This window comes from Crocodylus porosus, unplaced genomic scaffold (genome assembly GCF_001723895.1).
Source record: "Crocodylus porosus isolate Cpor-Errol unplaced genomic scaffold, CroPor_comp1, whole genome shotgun sequence".
NCBI lineage: Eukaryota > Metazoa > Chordata > Crocodylia > Crocodylidae > Crocodylus > Crocodylus porosus.
The window spans coordinates 1,483,838-1,497,780 of NW_017728933.1; the positions used below are offsets into that span (position 1 = coordinate 1,483,838).

General features: G+C 39.5%; 1 long non-coding RNA gene across 3 annotated transcripts in view; it reads left to right on the forward strand.

Annotated features, from left to right (window-relative positions):
- The first annotated feature begins 791 nt into the window (after nt 1-791).
- LOC109317311 overlaps nt 792-13,943 on the forward strand; it is an 18,174-nt gene continuing 5,022 nt past the window's right edge. Inside the window, exons 1-3 of one of the 3 annotated variants that reach the window (XR_002103021.1) lie at nt 793-844; nt 3,867-3,960; nt 4,909-4,939. This is a non-coding gene — a long non-coding RNA (uncharacterized LOC109317311). Of the gene's footprint in view, nt 845-3,866; nt 3,961-4,908; nt 4,940-13,943 lie in introns of those variants that run through there. The other 2 variants (XR_002103020.1, XR_002103019.1) reach the window with 2 other exon arrangements.

Consider the following 13,943-nt stretch of genomic DNA (forward strand, 5'->3'; position numbering starts at 1 on the left):
TGAATGGGAGGAAGTAAATATAGAAGACACCAAGGTTTTTATAATAAAGCTATCATCCCCAACAGATGCTGACACAAAATCTGTTTGTCTCATAAGTGCATCACCAGTATTGCTTCAAAACCGTGCACAATATTTAGAAACAACGCTGTTCCTAGACAAAGGCCTAATTAGGGTCCCTGACTGTTTTCCAAAATGTTTTGTGAGTCTGAAAACAGAAGGGGGGGGAAAAACATTGTGTGTGTGTTTTGACAAGCTCTGCGAACACACAGCATGCGAGCCTCTGCCGCGTGTCTGTGATTCCAACATGTCACTTCACACCACTGTATTTCTGGTCTTGCTTTCTGTTTATTCACTTCCACCGGAGAACAGATTGTGCTCATTTCCTCTTGGGGTTGTTGGCACTGACATGGCGCCAAGCGGATCCTGTGCTTAGGAGGAAAGGAAAGGGTTAAGGTGGAGACTTGAAGCTGAAACCACTGCAGCTGAGACTCATTAGGGCCCTGATTAGAAGCAGCTTTCTAAGAGGGTGTGTGGATTGCTGTGCATTTATGATGAAGTAAAGGTGGGGGCAATTTGGTCATTTTTTAAACTTTTGGAGGGTTTTTTCCCCCCCCCCCCATTTCTTTTTCTTTTTAGGGGAGAGGCTACCTATTGGTGTTTGGATGAAGTAGTCTGGGCAGCGGGGCTTTTCTCTGGGTGGGTCTCAGTTTGTTTGTAAAGTTCTGGATGGGAAAAATAGTTTGGGGAACTTCCATCGTTGCTTTTCTGTGACAGTTGAAAGGCATATCTTTGCCCCTCCACAGCAAAGCAGAAATAAGCAAGCATCCTCCCTTGGGTAGCCAAGGTACGTGTCTGCTAGCCACAAGCCTGATAACCAAATAACATTACTAGGTGAGCTGTAATTGTGGGCCTGTTGTTCATTGTGGTTGTTTTCTTCAAGTGGCATTTGAGTTCCTGAGTAACTTAAGCACTTCTGACAGTTTTGCAATCTAAAAGCCAGAGCAATGATGATAATTCCTCAATGCGTTTTCAGTTCGTAGGGTCAGAGTTGCAGTTGGCCTACTTAAGTGTAGCTCAAAATAATGGAGTTAGATTATGCCACTGCCACCTCAGGATCTGGTTTGTTGCCGTGACTCGGTATTTTCTGGTCTACCAATGGAAAATCTACAGCTGTCTTGCAGAGGGGAAAGGAGCTTTCTCTTAGTAAAAGGCATGTACCCTGTAGCACAGGTAGTTTCTTACCATTTCACTAGTCTATTCAGTGCAAGGTCATGGTAGAAGTCAAACCCAGGTTTTCTATGTACCCTTTTTTTGGTTGGGGTTGAAAATATGCCTGGTGTAGCACCATACACATCAAAGCCAAGAAGTTAGCAACTACAAAGAGGTGGCTTCAGTGCAACTTGAAAACCAAAATCACATCAAAATAAAAATTCTTCATTTAAATCTTTACAGATGCCAAGTTAAGGGGAGGCCTTGAGTTGTAAAGCAGTATGTAGTAATAAAAAAAAAGGCACTTTTGCATTGCAAAGATGTGACTGATTGCTAATGAGCTGATAGTTGCTATGCTATTCCAGGTCCTGTTAGTAAAAGCCTCTTTTCCTGGCACCTGTGACTCTGGGCATGCATCCAAAAGACTCATGTGTGGTACATGCCAGTTGGTAGGTGTTCTGGGCAGGTAATGTAAGCCTAATGAAATAAAACATAATCCATGGCAGGGGGCTGCATGGATTTTTTTCTGTTGGTCTGTCCATGAAACTGTAGTTTAGTTCAGTTGTGTTGTGTTTTCTAAGCAGTTTTTCCCCCTCCTGTTTTCTGTTCTGAGCAAAGTAAGCACATTGTCGACTAAAAATTTGGGGTTTCTTTGAAAGGCACCCAACATTTGGTTTCTGCTCATTCCTGCCAAAGTAATGTGATCATTCTCAATGTAATTTTTCCTGATTTATGCCCTTTGAAGTGAGAAAAGAATCAGGTTCCCTTCCTTCAAGAAGGAAATCAATCCATGGAAATTCTTTTACAGAATTCTTTTAAAAAGTTGTAGTAAAAATGTCCATAAGACTTGCTAATGTTGAAGCATATAGCACAGCTTTACAGATGGCAGTCCTCCACTGCCGATTCTTAGTAATTTTTGTTTTAGGTTCTTTTGCATTATTTATGGTAAGCTTTGAAAGAGGTTCATAAGGGTCTCTTTTTCTTTTTAAGTGTTTTTCTGCTAAGCACCTAACTCATTTCTGCTTACAATGACTTAGTTGTGAAGAATAAAATGTCACCCAGTGTTATGGAAGTACAATAGATTCTTTTAACAATTACTACTAGAGAACGTGTATCTTGCAGTTAAATAGAGCATTTAACATTTTTGACAGAAAGCTTTTTTGTCAAAAATGCCCATTAATTTAAATTTTTAATTTTCTGCTGGAGTATCTTCCTTCTGATACATTTTTCGTTTAGAAATATTGAAAAAGTCCCTTCCAGCATTTTCAAGAAGTAACACTTAAATTTTTGTTTTGAAAAAAATGGCCTTTTGTTTTGAAATATGTTTTGTCAAATGGTGCAAGGCAAAATTAGAATGACTGTTTGGGGATCTGAAAATAATTGCTTGCTTTCTTTCTTGCCTGTGACTTCCCTCCCCCCTCCATCTTCAAATATTTTTTTTGCTCTGGGAAATGTTGAATTTCAATTTTCTCTTCTAGTTAGGAACAAAGAATTAATTTTGTAACTGTTTATTTTCCAAGAAACAGAAGTTCTGCCAAGCTACTAGATTTAATTAAGTTAATATGGGTTAGTAGCAAATTGCTGTTCTCTCAGGTGAGTAGAGAGAGCCTGTGTTAGGCTTCTGCTTTACATCAAGAGGGAGGTAGGTATGTAGTTGGCTGTCTGAGGCGTTCTCTCTGTGTTCCTCCTGAATAGCTGGGGATGACCTTTCTATAGGACTTGGTGGCAAAGCAGAAAACCAGCTCTGGGTCTAGACATAATCCTTGGTGAAAAAGAGGTTTTGCAAAACAGTATTAATAGAAGTGCTTCCATGACTTCTCAGCATGGGCAGAATATATCTTCTGTTATATATAAAGCAGAGAGATTGGACATGTATTATATGTGATAAGCGCTGAGATTTTTTTTTTTGTATAATGAAAATGGTTGAGGATACTACCAAATATTACTGCTTTAGAGCGTGAACCAGTCTGGCTAATCTTGGCATTTCTCCTTGACATGTACCTGGAATCCAGTGGTAACATCTGAAGTCCAGATTCTCTAACTAGTACTTTGTCTATTTTGTTTTATTCAGATTAAATGGAGTACATAAAGCTAGTGTTTTGATGGCGTAGTATTTCTCCCTCATTTGTCAGTGATTTGAATGCCCATCTTATGTGTGTGCCCATGGAGAATTAAGCTTTGAGTAGCCTGCGGCTCCTGCTTTTAAGAAGCTGCTATAATGTGTCTCCTAAATTATACACAGGTGTTATTATTTATTTGTTACAGTATTTTGCAACGATGCCTTGAGCCACCTAATAACATTGTTGTGAACTCTGTTTGGATACATGATTAACCATAATTATTATTTTTCGTAATTTTGCACCACTTGTTTGTCCCTCAGTGAAAGCATCTACACAATTATAAATGTGAATTATTTCACACTTGAGTTAACTGAGGTGCAGAAAAGTTGGGTATACTTTCCAAAGTTTTGGTGACAGAGCCGAGTAGAAAACACAGAAGTCCTTGCTTTCAGCACCTTTTCTAACCATTAGAAAACAACATCATAATTTGCCTTTTTTTAAGGGTTGCCAGCTCCAAAATTCATCCTAAGCAAAATGCTAGCAAACAATCCAGGAAGAGTATTCTCATTTCATCAGTGCTTTTTCTTTCTTACCCAGACAAAGAAATGTTTCTGCGGAGGATAACACACAACGTGACCAAAGGATTGAACAGCCCAAGGAGAGAGCACCACTTGTATATTCTGCATACAAGGTAAGCAAAGCAAGCACCTCTGCTAATCAATCTAATTTATATAATTGAGACTGCAAATTAGAGAAAACAACCCAGTGACAAACTATTGTAATTACACAAAATCAACCAGTGAACTAATTGAAGTGACAATCTGTCAACAAAATTCATATATTTAAACACTGTGCTACATGCAGTAATTATAGAGGGTTACCCTGGTGAAACCTTCCCATTTTCTTATGGTGGGAAACAAGGGGAACTACACTTCCAGTGCTGCATTTTTTAAGCCTGACTTTGAAAGCAATGAAAAGGTAAGATGATGTCAGTATTCATTTGAGGAACCAACCAGTGCCTATGCAAGTTAGCTAGAGCAATAGGCACGGGATCAGATGCTGGAAACTGCAAAGTCTTCTGATGTAAAATCCTGTTTCATTGGAATATAGTACAGGAACCCTTGTGTCATGAGGTCCATAGGATCCAAACTGAATGACCAGAGCATCTTACTGTTATATAAAATGTCATTCAACAGTGATCCATGTAGTATCATGTGTACAATTGGATTAGTTTTGATAAGGCTGAACTAAAGCATGAAAGAGTTAAAGGAATGTGTGCTGGCCAAGTTGGAGTTGTGTGAAACTCATCGCTTTTTAAAGTGTTTTTTTAAACCTTAAGTTTTTGACAAAAAAATTGATATTTTAACTTTTCTAAATGTTTTTCTTTGTTTTTATCAGCTCAGTAGTAATTAAGGATGCTTCTAAATTCTGTGAGGTCATAAATATCTACTTTTTATTCACAGGGAATTAAGGGTGAAGGGTTGGGTGACTTGTCGCTTGTTTATTTAGATGTGTAGAGGCCCATGAGTGCAAGAGGGAGCTCTAAACGCTCATGATAAAAATATATCCTAAATTCTGCAGAATGATTTAATATAACCAGCAATGCAAGCAACGTTAAAACTCAAATCCCTTTCAGCAGTTTCTCACCCTTAATTTTGGTTGGACTAATTTGCCCCAGGCCTAACAGACTCAGGTTTTTCACCTCAACGTTCAGTAGTTCCTTACTCAACAAGTTGTCTAATTAAAATGAGTAAGAACATGTGCAGTTCAAAGCATTCCTAAGTGTAACTAGAGGGTGGAAGAATCCAGCAAGAACCCTGCTTCTTTACTTTGAGATCAGAAAATTCTTCTCTAAGTGAATGATGGAGAAAAAAATACCCCCCACTGCAAAGTTAAAACAAGCTGTAATACTAATAATGTTCCACATTAACACTTGCAAACAGCTAATGGTATAAGCAGAAGCCAAAAGGAAAATACAACTGGGGAGTTGTTCAGGTTCCCAACAGCAAGAATTTTTATTATCTTTATAACATAAGCCAAGACAGTATCAAAGACAATGCCAAGACACAGTTCACCCTGATAAAGCTTTTACATGCACGTTTAGGAGGAAAAAAATACAGAAGAGAAGAGACTGCAAATTTCAAAGAACTGCCTTTAAGCAAGCAATATTTATTCACTTGCTGTCAAAAATCTAAATGCTCCCAGTGCCAACAAAGAAATAACATTCATTTACGCTAACATGCGTTAAATAAAGCCCTAGAGAGAGGCAACCTGTATGGGCTCCCTTGTGAATTTGACCATTGGCAACTGCGCTAATGGGACGGCAGTGGTGATGAACACCAGTGGTGCACAGCAGTCCGTCAGATGGTTTCAGATGCAGTTTTACCCTATATTCATGCATTGTTGCATTTGTATTGATCTGTGGAAATCTATAACACAGATATACAGGCAGAGCTGCCTGAAGTGGCGGTTCTTAAAGATTTGGAGACCAGAACTCGGGTAGAAGAAGTTACACAATTGCTCCACGCCTGGTTCCCAGGCAAGTCCATCAGATACCAGGCGCAGGACCTTCTCTTGAATCGGGTCTAGCAGTGTCTTTCACTTCCTTCTTGTCAAAGAACAGTGAGAGATCTGTGAAGTTTGCTCTGATAATAACTATAAACACAGTTTGTAATCAGTAGTTTCTGGTGTTTTTGCTGATGTGGTTTGACCCCATATTCCTCCTTTTCCCTCCAGGGAAAAGAGAGGGTAGTGGATGTTATTCCCTAGTTGAAATCCATGCCTGCATCTGAACTGTGACTGCAGATTGGTGTCGCTTGTAGATTGGGACTGAGTCACTTGTAGGCACCTGGGATGAACAATGGTGGGTGCAGAACAATGGTAGGAGTTAGGAAGACAAATTCCTAGATTTAAATGTGGTTCAAGTGCGTGCATAGACCTGGGCCTGGCTTTCTTCAAAGGGGTCATTTTCACCCCTTAAGAGACGTCCGTATGTCTCCTTCAGTCAAAATTTGCAGATGTTATCTGTGAAATGCTTGATTGCATGTATAATTTCACTAGAGCTTAATGGTTTGGGAGGACAAAGTAATGTCACAAATGTAGTGCAGGGCAGGGGAAAATACTGGGGAATTTTCCTTTCAATCTGAAAATCTGTGAAGCAGTGAAGATAGAATTATCAGAAGCAGTTACCCTATTTCTCATCAACTCCATTTACTCCCACAGCAGAAGCAGAAATAGACCAGCACCCAGCACTCTCGAAAATAATTTTTTTTTGGCAGGGGAGGCTTTCTTTCAATACCTAGGAGCCAGAATCTGCCCAATTTTGTGAGGAGTTCCATTAACATCAGTTGAAGAATATGGCCTTTGAACATTTATTATACAGTTCCTTTTTTTGAAACATTCGCATCATGATTATATTGTTTATTCATTTGTCCTTGTGTTCTGCGTCTGCACAGTTGTCATGGAAATGCATTCTCCATCCTTTGAGTGATGCTCTGTCACCTCCCCCTTTGCTCTCTTCCCTTTCTAAGAGAATTCATGGCTGGAAACTTTTTTTTGTGGACCACATGTTTATTTTAAATCCTCTTTTTTTCCCCCTTGTGTATCTGCAGAGAGAAATACATAGTGTGTAGCCATTCAGCAAAAACTAAATCTTGCTTCAGCAAGAGTTATACAAACACATTTAACTTGTTTACCGAACAAACATATCTTCACAAAGCTTTGAGTTATACTGTTGACTTCCACTACAATGCAGAGTGGAAATGAGAACTAGGATAAAACTGGAGGATAAAGGAAGAGGAGGAATAATAAAAATGCCATTTTTTTTTTTTTCCTGAAGAACAAAGCTATTTTACATTCAGTTGTTCTCCTTCCTCCCTGGTAGTATATATATTTAGGATGACTTAAGAATACTTTAGAGTTTTAGATGTGTTTTGCAGAATGTCTGAAATTCTGTTCTCTGAATTGCTTGACTAAGTACAGTAATGTCACGGGTATTGTCCTCTGTTACTGAAGAGTCTCAGTCTCTCGGTTTCCAGTGTGTTTATCACCTGCAATGCCCTGTGAGGCAAGGAATTGCTGTTAGCCCCTTTTGTAGATGTGGGGAACTGAGGAAAAGAGAATCAAAGGCTTAGCTCATTAAAGGTATTTAGTCACCTAGCTCAAAAGGATTAATGCTAGTGGGCAGTAAGTGCCTAAACACTTACATTTTGGCCTTGGGCTCCTAAGTCAGGCAGGTAACGTTGAGAAAAGTAGCACCTGAATTGCTTTGTGAAAACCTGGGATCTGCATAGCAGAGTCAAGAGTCCCAAACAGATGCCCTACCACGTCTGTTCTCTTCTTTGCTTAAATCTAAGAGCAGGTTATGTCCAGGGCGCTGTGAACTATTGTAGCCAGTACTTGATCCTTTATCATAAGTATCCCCAGACATAACCTGCTTTGTAGTGGAAGTCAACAGTATCACTCCTGTGTTAGAGGCCATTGCAAGACCTATGAACCATGTGAATGAGTCCCACTTACTCCAGAAAGGTCAGCAGATGAAAAATGTCTTGAACACAAGCAGTGAGAGGGGTGAATGTCAAAATCAAAGGGCTCTGGTGGGGCTGGGATGTGGGGCGTTCTTTTCTGTTGTTTCTAGGAGCCCTAGATACAAACTCCTCCGCTGATTGCAGGCCTGGTTGTATGGCTTCTGAGAGAGCATTGGAAGATAAGTATCCAGGGGTAAAGACGGGAAAGAGGGATACATGGAATAATGGAATAAAAATTCCCACAGAGCTGTATATATATCTTTGTCATTATTTGGGTATATGTACACATTTTAGACACTGATGGAGTGATAGTCTCCTTCCCATCCTCAGATACAAAAAAAAAAAAAAAAAAAAAAAGGTACGCTGTACTGCACAGCATTGTCTTTCAGCGCACGGCTATTTTAGAGCTGTTGTCTGAGTTCTGAACAAGTGATAGATTTGGGCATCCTGCTCAGTGAACTGAATAGACTTTCCACGTTCAGAAAATACGCAACAAGCAGAAACTCCCATACCATGTCCCGCAAAGTTGGAGTATTTCTCAAAATAGGATGGGGGATAAAGAAAAGCAAATCCCAAAAGAAATGTCCTTAAGATGAACAAATTCAGTGAAGTCATTTTTTTTTCTTTTGAAAGTTAGTTTTACAAGGAGAAATCCTATTCCTTTCTTTAATTAGACTGAAATATGTCAATGAGGAGGTTGTGTTAGACTGTTTAGAGAAGGCAATTTCTTTACTCGTAGTAAAATTCTTCTTTGTGCAGAAGACCAGCATGAGTCCTAAGCCTTTATTCCCTGGGCTTAACTGGGGTTCAAGTGACACATGGATCTTTGAACACTTTGCACTAAAGTGGCCTTGTTTTTGCCACATTTTGACAGTTTCCTAGCCCAGCAACTGAAAATAGGAGCCGTCTGTATTAATTTCCCCTTATAATGTAAATACACAGCAGAAATTAAGAATGCTAAATCCTTTGGGGTAGAGGCTAATTCCATACTCTGGTTTTGTTCTGCATCTAGTACTAAGGCACCCTGATCTGCTTGGGTCTCAAGACTAATACAGTAATAAGTTATGCTGCTTGGGTGGCAAGTTGAACATTAAGCCGATAAAATCACAGATGGCTCACAGTTATTTTTGTTATATATAGTTTGAACTTGTGATTTCTTGACCCAGAAATGAAATAGCTGAAGCAACTTCAGAAGCTGCAGTACAGTATATTGCTCTAAAGTCCCAGAAAGACTTTTTTTTTTCTGAGGTCAGCAAATGCTTGTATATTTTGATAGATATTCTCAATTATGTCTCAAAAATGAAGTATGAGTTCTGAAAGGAACAGAATATATACACTCTTATACACAGAATACATGCACTCTAGGGACTCAGCTCACTAGTCCCATTGCAGTTCTGAAGGAGGAAGGTTACAAAAGCCAGAAAAAGCCTTATTGCTTGTACCAGCAGTACTGCAAGGATGCTGTATGACTCTGACACTCTCGTGCTCTCCCTGAAATCTGCTATATATTATATAGGAGCTGGTTGAAAAATCCCTCACCATCTTTCCATCTATTTGATGGAAAATTGTCATCCCATTCCCTACCCCCCATGTAATTTCTGGTTTATGTAATTTGGTTAATATAGTGTAGTCACTGGGTGGCTGACCAAGGATACAGGAAGCCTGACTTCTGTGTTACTGAATGCATATATGAAGGCTTTATTTCTTTTAGTCTATGCTATATTAGTTGCTTTGTCTTGCTTATGAATAGCCTTTTTTATTGCAGTTCCACTTTTTAGTTAATAGACCATCCAGGGGTATTTTATATATAGATACCTTTCTAACTGTTTATACACACACACATATATTATCTATTATTAAAATATACAGGCCATCGAATGAGTGTGCGCATGCACACGCGCGCACACACACACACGCACGCATGCACGCACACAATATAATGGCCTGTATATTTTAATCTTAGATAATGTGTTCTTTATTCCCTTGTTGAGAAACAGAGATGCTGTAATCTCCAAGTGTTAGGGGGTTACCCAGTATATAAATACCCTGAATTAACTAATCCTCATTGATAGGCTTGGAATACAGTACATAATGATGTACTGTGTGATTAAATGAGATTGGTCTTTAACCCTACTCCCTTGTCTTATATCTTATTCCCAAGATAGACCTACCAGATACAATGAGCTGTTTTTTAAAATACCGTACTGTCTTTCTTATAATTCTCTGCAGTATGTTCACTGTTAGATATCAAAGTGATTTGCAAAGGTCTGAATTATCTTTTTTGCAGGTAGGGACATTAGGCCCAAGGAAGCAGGTTACTGATGGAGAGAAGAATAAAATCTGGTTCTCCTAAATTCCAGCCCAATGCTGTAGCTATTGCTGTGAAAGAATATATTAAACCCACAAACCAACAAAACAACCCCCCACTCCCTCCCCAAAAACCCAACCCAGAAGCTTTAAGAGTACCACATCTTCCACTGGCATCATTTAAAAAAGTGGCAGGGGATGGGAAGAATAGTAAAGGTGTCGCTGTCTGCAGGCCCATAATAGAGAACCTAGTGGCCTACATGAGAGACACAGCATTTATGATATTTTCCGGCCTTTAGCAAAGGTGCTGGAATTATGCTGGGAGCAGTCTGTTTAAAGGTTTAGTACTCTGAGTGCCTGATTTATAGCATCCCTGTATTATCAATGCATGGTATTCATTCCCGCACGCTGTCACCTACACAGATTCACCTGAGATGAATTTTCCAGGAACACTCCCCCTCTGAAAATGGCATGGGGGATCTAAAGAGGCTTTACCAATACATGTGTTTGTTACTCAAAAGTTTGTGTTAAAAACAGAGCATCTTATGAAACTGTATCTGCAAACATAGGGGAGCCTGGAGGGAAACAACAACAAAATACATAAAAGCTTCAGGAGTTCCTTTCCTGTCTTTGGTTCATTTGTGTATCACTGTCCGTGCTGAGAAATACTAATAGGCCCTCAATATCTTTAACATAGAATGGGGCTACTGCATTTCACCCTAGAAATGGTTGTATTTCAGACTTAATGTGAAACAAGGTCTCTCTGCTCACTTGCTCGCTCTCTAGATGACAACTGATTTTTCAGTTCTTTCATGCCAGATTCCACCATTTGAGGCTTACAGAATTGTATCTCTTCTTAAAAATCTTTGCCTATGTCTAATTCTCTCAGGTGGGCCAATATCACTGAAAAGCTATGCAAAATCTTCCATTTCTGATCATGTTCAAGTCCGAGTTAGTAGCTGGTGTGTGTGTCCTGGTCATCCCTAACAAGTGCTTAGTAAAACTAGACCAGGAAGAGTATCAGATGTGATTAATACTGTTATTGGATTTGACATCTGGATGCAGCTGGATTTGACATCTGAATGCAATCACAGTTAGCAATAGTGCTTGATGAAGTGAAAACTCATGAATTTTTTTGTTTTCTTTTCAACCTTTAAACCAGGGACTAATCCCCACTAAAAACATGCCAAGAACCTGGATGTTTTGTGATTAGCTGAAGAGATTAGCAGACAAGAACTTTTGCTCCCATCTATATTTTTTCCCAGTTGCCTTCCCTCATGGAACTTAATGTGTCAGTAACATAAGGAAAATTGGCTGTAGTTGAAACATAATCTAATTGAAATGAAAATTAGCATAGGGAGAGTGTTACCTTATGAGTTCTGTGAGTTGCCTCTGCTTGATCTGTGTGTGCTTTCTGGCTGAACACACTTTTATTTCTAATTCAGTCTCATATTCTGTTTTGATAGCCTGTATTCCCACCAACTCAAAAAGAAAGCGCAGTTTTGCTTCCCAGGCCGAGCTGTCCCTCTTGCCCAGTAAGAGGTAGCTTCTTATCAGTGGCCACTGTTTCAGTCAAGGTTAGGCTAATTTATACCATTTCCTTTCTGGCCTTCTATAGTTTATGGCCATGATTTTCAAAACTGACTAGTGACCCCTTAAAAGGGCCTGATCTCGGAAAGCACTGAGCACTCATGGATCCCTTACTGTGACTTTTGGGTCTCTACAATCACGAGTCCCTTTAAATCTCAGGTTTCAGATCTGCAAACATGGCTTCCTTTCTTTTCTTTAACCAGCAGAAAAACAGGTAGAAATTGCCCATAGAGGGATAGTTATGAAATTAGGGCTACTGAGCCGTGTTGAATACTATCTGGTTTGAAATAATGCAACAAAAGCATCTTAAAGCCAAAGCCTATGTTGATTTTTAAATCGGTATCTTATGCAAAGATTTACACAGTTCAAACAGAAGTAGGGCAAGGCAGTTTAGGAATACAGTTTTAACAGTAAAGGATGCTTTTATGAGGATTTATTTTACATTTCTACTACTTATTAAATTGCTCAGTGGTACAGATCATTTTGGCACTATGTATAGTTCCAGCAGAGTTGTACTTTCTGAAAATTAGAAATCACAGTGTGTGACATGGGCAGCAATTAAAACTTTGGATAATTGAAGGGTGAAGACTTGTCTTTCTATGTAGAGGGGGAAGAATGGAGTGTGTATACATATTGTATACGTTTCTACGTTGTATTTAGGTCCAATAACAATTTTTCTTAGATAGTGTGTGTAGTGTAATAGCAATGAAAGTGCTCCATTTGGTTCTTCAAGTGTATTTGCTTAAATAAGCCTTTTATAAGCTATTCATATTTTAGGGAACAATTGAGATCTGAGGAGAAAATAGAAATAGTAAAGTAGTAAAAATCTGCATCCTTTTCCTAGCATTCATGACCTAAATCTATTGTGACCCATTATGAAGCAGGGATTAGATTCCTGGCAGCAGGGTACAGTCACTCAGGGGCTGAATGATCTGCCTCAGATTAGGTCATATTTATCCTTGGATGCTGAAGATGTTGTTCATCAGTAGTAACTTTACCTGCCATGCTGTAATACATAGAGTAATGCAACCAAACAGAACTAATAAACTGTTTGGGCAAAACTTTTGTACGAGGCACCTGAACAAAAGCCATCCAGTTGAGCATTGAGGCATCTTTTGCAAAGTGACATAGGGTAGGAGGATCCTAGTCAGGTTTCTGAGCTTTGGGACTTTATTTGCTTCGCCTTGCCTCCTTTTTTTTTTTTTTTTTTCCTGGCAACAATAATTTACAACTGTCTTTTTTTAGCCACGGGAAATCCCTTCTCTCAAATTGCAGAGGTAGATGAAATGCTCTCTCTAAAGGCAAGGTCTGTGCTGCTCTGACAATCAGCCAGAAGGGGTGCTGTATATGCTAATCAGCTTGACTATGGTAATGTTACGGAATGATAATTATTTTCAGGTGGGAGCAAGTGCTGTTTGACACCTATGGAATGAAGATTGATGACATAAATTATTACATACATACATAGAGCTGTGCTACTACAAGTCACATTTTTATGCTTCTGTTTAAGTGCCTTTCCTTGATATTTTTTTTTTAGATTAAAAGGGGAGAAATTCATTCAGATCAGTAGAGTCTTCAATTAATCAGCATGTGGTTACAGAGTGAGCTTGAAAATCATTGCATAGTGCTGTTAATAATTGGGAAAAGGATATTGTATATTGAAGTAATTTCATTAAACAACCCAACCAGAAAAAAAATCATTTACATTTCTCTAGTCTGAATCCTGAGCCTTATCCTGTTTCTTATCTCACGGACTGTGCAGCTGTTGGCTTGTGCATAGTAATACTGGCATTGGGAATTCCACATGGTTCAAGGAAATGAAGGGGCTATATGAGAAACACCAAGCAAAACCCTAGTAGGGATGGCAAAGCAGTCTGCCCCACCCCAAGAAAGAAGGGGCACAAAGCTGCAAATGCAGAGGATGAAGAATCATCTAACCTAAACTTAGTTAGGAAGGCCAAGGCAGAGATGGAACTGGGACTAGCTTCCCAGATTAAGGACTATAAGAAGTCCTTTTTTAAATAGGGGGTAAAAAGAAGGTCCCGGGTAATGTGGGGCCCTTGCAGGACGCCATGGGGAACTTGGTCATCACACCAGACGACAAAGCTAACACAATTTCTTTGCCTCCGTCTTCCTAAGTAGGGACCAGGGCAGCCATCTCCCTGCTGGGCCCCCCTGGGGCCCCAGGGGAGGCACACCTGGGCCACGGGTTAGCGAGGATTTAGTTAGGGAGCTTCTGGAGGGGTTGGAC